The sequence below is a fragment of the Microcebus murinus genome, chromosome 25 (assembly GCF_040939455.1).
Source record: "Microcebus murinus isolate Inina chromosome 25, M.murinus_Inina_mat1.0, whole genome shotgun sequence".
NCBI lineage: Eukaryota > Metazoa > Chordata > Mammalia > Primates > Cheirogaleidae > Microcebus > Microcebus murinus.
Genome location: NC_134128.1, coordinates 15,883,199 through 15,889,198, shown reverse-complemented (window position 1 = coordinate 15,889,198; position 6,000 = coordinate 15,883,199).

The following is a 6,000-nucleotide window of genomic DNA, read 5'->3' as shown; positions in this document are numbered from 1 at the left end:
CAAATAAATGTCTTAACCACCCTTCCTGGTTTCAGAATGTCTTGCTTAGAAATGTTCACTTCTTAATGGTCATTTCTAAGTCCCTGCTCTATCATGCTAGGTAAGAGCATAAGTCACCTATTGGATCTAACTAGTTATGTGACCCTGATCAAGTTACTTAGTTGCTCTTTAACTCATCTGCTTCATCTATTAAGTGGAGATAATAATGATATCTACCTAACAGGATTTTAATGTAATTAAATAAATATATGAATGTAATATGTTTACAACTGTTCTTGTACAAAATATGCATCAATGAGAAAGTAGCAGTGGTGATAAACCTCCCTAGCACAGAAGATATCTTGATTTTGGAATGCGTAATAATTTCAAATATGAGTTCTAGATTTTGACTACAAAGATACAATTGTTTTTATGAATGAATATTCCTGAAATAATCACATCACACTCACCATAACATATCATTAAAGAAATTATGTTAAATAACAGAAGATGTTTTTTTTGAAGACTATCTACAAAGAAGTTATTTATTTGAGTGAGGTGGTGGCTTCTTAGTGGTCCATGATTACTGCTTCCCAAAATTTGAAATTAAAATAGTCATGACAATATACCAAGAAAGGCAACTTAAAACCATAAAGAAACTAGAGTCCATGGTCATTGGTCTGTCGGAAACTATGAGAATTTCACCTTACCAAGGTGGAGCTGGAGGCCAATGACAAAATACAGGGGCTAGTTAGGAGAGAGTGAGGAGTTCTCCATCTAGCCGACAGCACTCTCCCCACCTCAGAGATCTGTACCTTCACTAGCTAATTTATAGGGAACTCTCCCCAAAGCTTCCATCTACCTGAGTCTAATTCCTGCCCTAAATCCCTGCATAGTCCATTAGCATACCATTTCCCTCATTTACCATTAATGCAAAACAATCAGGGGTAGAAGTATATTAGCAGGACATCCTGAAATATTGACTTTTGAATACTGAAGTCAAAAGAAATAGATAAAGAAGAACTTAAGGGAGCTATGCTCCTTGGGTCTTGATCATACCCTTTCCCCCTCTGTTTCTTAAGAATGTGTAAGTTAGTGCATGCATCAAATAATTTTTCAATAAATTCTCTTACATATATTCATATAACTGAGAAGTTGGAGTATGTAAGTATTTTCATCTACCTTTCAAAACTGCATAAAGTAGATAACAAGCACTAAAACTTTGGCTAGGACTATCATAATCATTCCACTACTCAGCTTAAGGTTTGAAATGAGGATTGAAACAGCAATCAGGTGGACAGGAATCAGAGCCAAGGAGAATTTATCCATGCAGCTTACTGGCAAACACCAGGCCTAATTCATTTTGAAGATGAATAACAGAAAAAAAAAATTAAAACAACAAAGTCCAAAACAACTTTTGAAGTTTTAGAAACATCTGACAGCCTACATAAAAAAATATTTTAGAATAAAAATATACTTTTAGTATAAAACAAAAAGAAAAATTTCAGTCCAAGAAATAGAATTAAATTTTAAAGAGCATGAGCTTTTTGTTTCTCATTGACTCGGTTGACATGAGATGAACAATAAGCCAACAGAGGGCATTGAAAGGATCACCTGACTGATGGGTGTGCTTGTAGAAAGCAGGGAAGCAGTTAGTTAGTTGGTCTGCCTGCAGACACTTGGGCCAGAACCTCTGGCAGTGCTGACATACGAGCAAGTCCCCTGAACAAAGAACTGGCACAGAGTAGGCTGTTAATAAATGTTAGTTAAAGCTGTTAGAAAAGAAGAAGGATGATACAGATGTGTACAAGAAACGAAACCCATTAGGAAAGTAAACAAACAAGAAGGTGACTAAATGATGCATTTACTGGAGCAGAAAGCAGAATTTACACTGCAAAAATTGGATCAGTGAGATGGAGAACAAATAAATAGAAGTTCTGCCATTTTATAGGCAAAAAGAACTATTGAACTATGTCTTTTATATTGCAAAAAGATAAAAACCACATTCAAAATAACTTTATGCATTAAATAACAGTGAAATGTATATAATTGAAACTCTTAGAAATACAGGTTAAAATTAGGAGACACCAATTTATGGTTGGAGACTTCCAAAGTGCTTTCATAAAACACCTCCACAAGTTGAAAATATTTTCTATGCAAAAATAAAGCATATATTCCCAAATGTAGTATTTTAATAATGGAATTATGTTTCACATATTTTTGTGCACTTTAAACATTTTGCATGATAAAAATGTGACTTTTAAATCAGAAAATATAACTTGTTACACATTTTCAAACATGAAGTTTTAAATATACCAGCAGCACCGTGTGACTGCAGTCTCGTAACGACTAAATGTAATGAGGTATCCTAGCTTGCAGCCAGAACAGAAAAAGGATATTAAATAAAAACTGAGGAAATCTGAACAAGTATGTTCTTTAGATGATAGTAATGTATCAATATTTATTTGTTAATTGTAACAAATAAACCATACTATTAATAAGATATTGCTCATAAGAGAAACTGGGTTTGGGGGTTTACAGAAACACTCCCTACTATATTCACAATTTTTCTGTAAATCTAAAATTATTCTAAAACAGAAATTCTATTTAAAGCAATTGCAATATGTAAAATTAATTAAACCTGAATTTCTATCATAAATTTTCCATGAAATCTTCTAAAGACAAGGCTTTCTTTATTTTTATGAGAAAGAACACACATTTTCAAGTCTAACTGTTAATTTGTGACATTATGGCAATACTAAAAGATTAATAACTTAAAGATTCATAATAATGAAAAGCAAAGCATATCATTGGTTTTATTTTGGGGATGTTATATCAAATATGTAACTTCTTACTCAAAATTTATAATAACAAGCCTATGGTATTCAGTAAAGGACTATGACCTACATAAAATAAAAGTTAATTTCATCTCAATGTTTAAAAGAAAAGTTGACAAATCTCTCAGCTGAACTAAGAATCAGTTTCTAGACCAGAGAGAAATGTAAATCCTATACCTTTTTACTTTTAAAATATTATAGGCATTATTAGCATTTTAATAATAACAAAAACAATATTGAATACTTTACCTATACTTCAACCTTGGTGGCGGGTTGAGACCCACAACCTATTGTGGGTCTCATTCGGTACATAAAGTGCTGAGGCTTTAGTGGAGTGAATAACTGCTCACAGTGAGTGAGAGACAGGGATCTACTTTGCCCATGAAAAAATAATTTTAACCAATAGTATTTCACAATAGAGTTATCCTAATATCTATGAAGTCTAAAAACATTTAATTCAAATCTGTCTCTTAATATCAGCACTTCCCCAACCACCCCCAGACCCTGCCACCAAATTCATCTCCCTAAATCCCTCTTACCCTGTAAATTTCTGAGAGAGAGAGAGAGAGACAGAGAGACAGAGAGAAAGAGGGAATGTACAGGAAAATAAGATAGGAAGGGTTATAGTAACATCTTTCCTTTGATTTCTCAATTCTGAAGGCCCTATTTTCATCCATAAGAGTTGGTCTGGCATAAGGTCGCCAAAGGAACAGAGAAAATCAGAGGAATGGAAAAGGAAGAAAGGGGAAGTGGTGACCTGAAGACCAAACACTAAAGAAGGGAATGATTGATGGTGGGGCAGTGGTAAGCAAAACATAGAGGTAGTTAGTGAAGACCCAGCTGGAGGGTTGGCTGGAGGGTTAATCTCATACAAGGGTCAAGTTTAATACAGTGAAAATATAGGCAAGATGGGAGACCTACCACAGTGAACCTACCTCTGGCATGTTTGTAATGACAATGTTCACATTGCAGTGCTTTTAATAAGTGATCTTGAAATTGGCATTCCATGTCTTCTTAAAAGATAAGTGGTAAAGCAAATGTTTTATTCAGGTCTCTCTCTCTCTCCCTCTCTCCCCTTTTTTCCTCCATTCTTCTATTTTTAATGTGGAAGTTTAAAATTCAATCTCACATCAATTTTTTAAAAAGTATAAATAATGGGAAAACCTCACTTGAATAAGGGACGCTTTAGCAGACCTGAGTCATTACCTGGCTTTTACTGCCACCTGGTGGCAAGGAGGAGCCATGCATGTGACCATGAGAGCATTAGTCAAGGCAAGCCAATGTTGAAGAATATTCCATTGCATTACTGTTTATACTTTGTAGGCAAAGAGCTCTCACTGTTTAACACCCAAGATTTACTGGATATACTTTTAAAAACAAAGTTTTATGTTATAAGCATTGTATTATTTTTAGTATTAAATGAAACATAGTTTAAATACTGTTTGGATTAGTTTTTCGTTTCTGTTTTTGTATCCTGACTATAGAACTGCACTTTGAGAGGACTAAACATGAAATCAATGCATCCTCATCTGCTAGCATAGAAACCTGTTTCCTACCAGTGAAGCTGCACATTGGGGATTGGGGATTTGATAAGTTAAACAGTGTTTGAGCCAAAGTTCCAAATCTGAGATCCAGAACAATTTTTTTTTCATGACAATGGTAATCTAGAGGTCCTTGAATCCTTGAATTCTCTTTTTCTTTCTTTCTTTCTTTCTTTCTTTTTCTTTCTTTCTTTCTTTCTTTCTTTCTTTCTTTCTTTCTTTCTTTCTTTCTTTTCTTCCTTCCTTCCTTCCTTCCTTCCTTCCTTCCTTCCTTCCTTCCTTCCTTCCTTCCTTCCTTCCTTCTTTCTTTCCTTCTTTTTTTTTTTTGACAGTCTCTCTCCCAGTGCCATGGCATCAGCTTAGTTCACAGCAACCTCAAACTCCTGGGCTCAAGCCATCCTCCTGCCTCAGCTTCCCGAATAGCTGGGACTACAACAGGGACACACCACCATACCCGGCTAATTTTTTCTATTTTTAACAGAGATGGGGGTCCTCACTCTTGCTCAGACTGGTTTCAAACTCCTAACCTCTAGCTATCCCCCCACCTCGGCCTCCCAGAGTGCCAGGATTATAGGCATGAGCCACCATGCCTAGTCAAGAGGTCCTTGACCTCTAACATATCTTGCGTAAAATGTCTCTTGTCCAAACACCATGCTTATATACTCCACCACAAAGTGTTATTCACTTTCTTCCTTACAAAATGTTGGTTCCCCATCTTTTCAAATTCTACTCATCCTCCAATGCCTGGCTTTAAAAATATCAGCCATCTTTAACTATTTCTTCCTATTATCATTATTTTTCTTTATATGTCTAGCTTACCTTTAGTACTTGTGCCATATGCTGTATTTTCTTCTAAGTTACATATGTTAGCCTAGTTCCTTTGCACAAAATTCCTACACCAATGATGGTAACAATATCGTTTTATTTATTTTGCATTAACTCATTAGTTAGTGTAGCTCTTCAAATTGTACTAAGATGTCTAGTACTAATCTGAAAACTAATCTGTGTAGTAACTGGGAATATAGATTTGAAAACTTTTATAAGCAATCTGACATTGCCACAATATTTTACATTTACAAAACATAGTGCTTCACTATAGGTAGTTTGAAAAGTGTCACTGCAGAGAAAATGGTTGAGCCTTCATAAACACTTATTGGATTTTCCTGAAGATAATAAGTAAATTGGACAATCTATAATTTGCTGTCCTTAACATAAAAGGCAATAATTAAATAAAAATAATTATTTCAATGGCAAAAGTAATTCAGATCCAAGGTAAGACTGAAGAATATGAACTAAAAATTCCCCAGATAGATTTTATGAGCCTAGATAACTCTTTAACAAAATGTTGACTTACATAAACACTTTAGCATTAATGGGCAAGTATACCTTTATAAAATCTGAAGAAAAATATGGTCTGATGATTCTTACCCCTACCTCAAAGTTACTTTTTCTGCTGGTACGTCTGAGTGGAATGCCTTATCTCCCAGTTTATAATGTTAAATTCTACACACTTTTCAAGATTCAATGTTCCAGCTTGTAGAACATGTTCATTACAATAGTTTATTCTCTTCTCTTACTGTATTATATATTACACTATAACTTATGGTAATTTCTTAATATTTCATATTTCCCTTAAGCCTTTT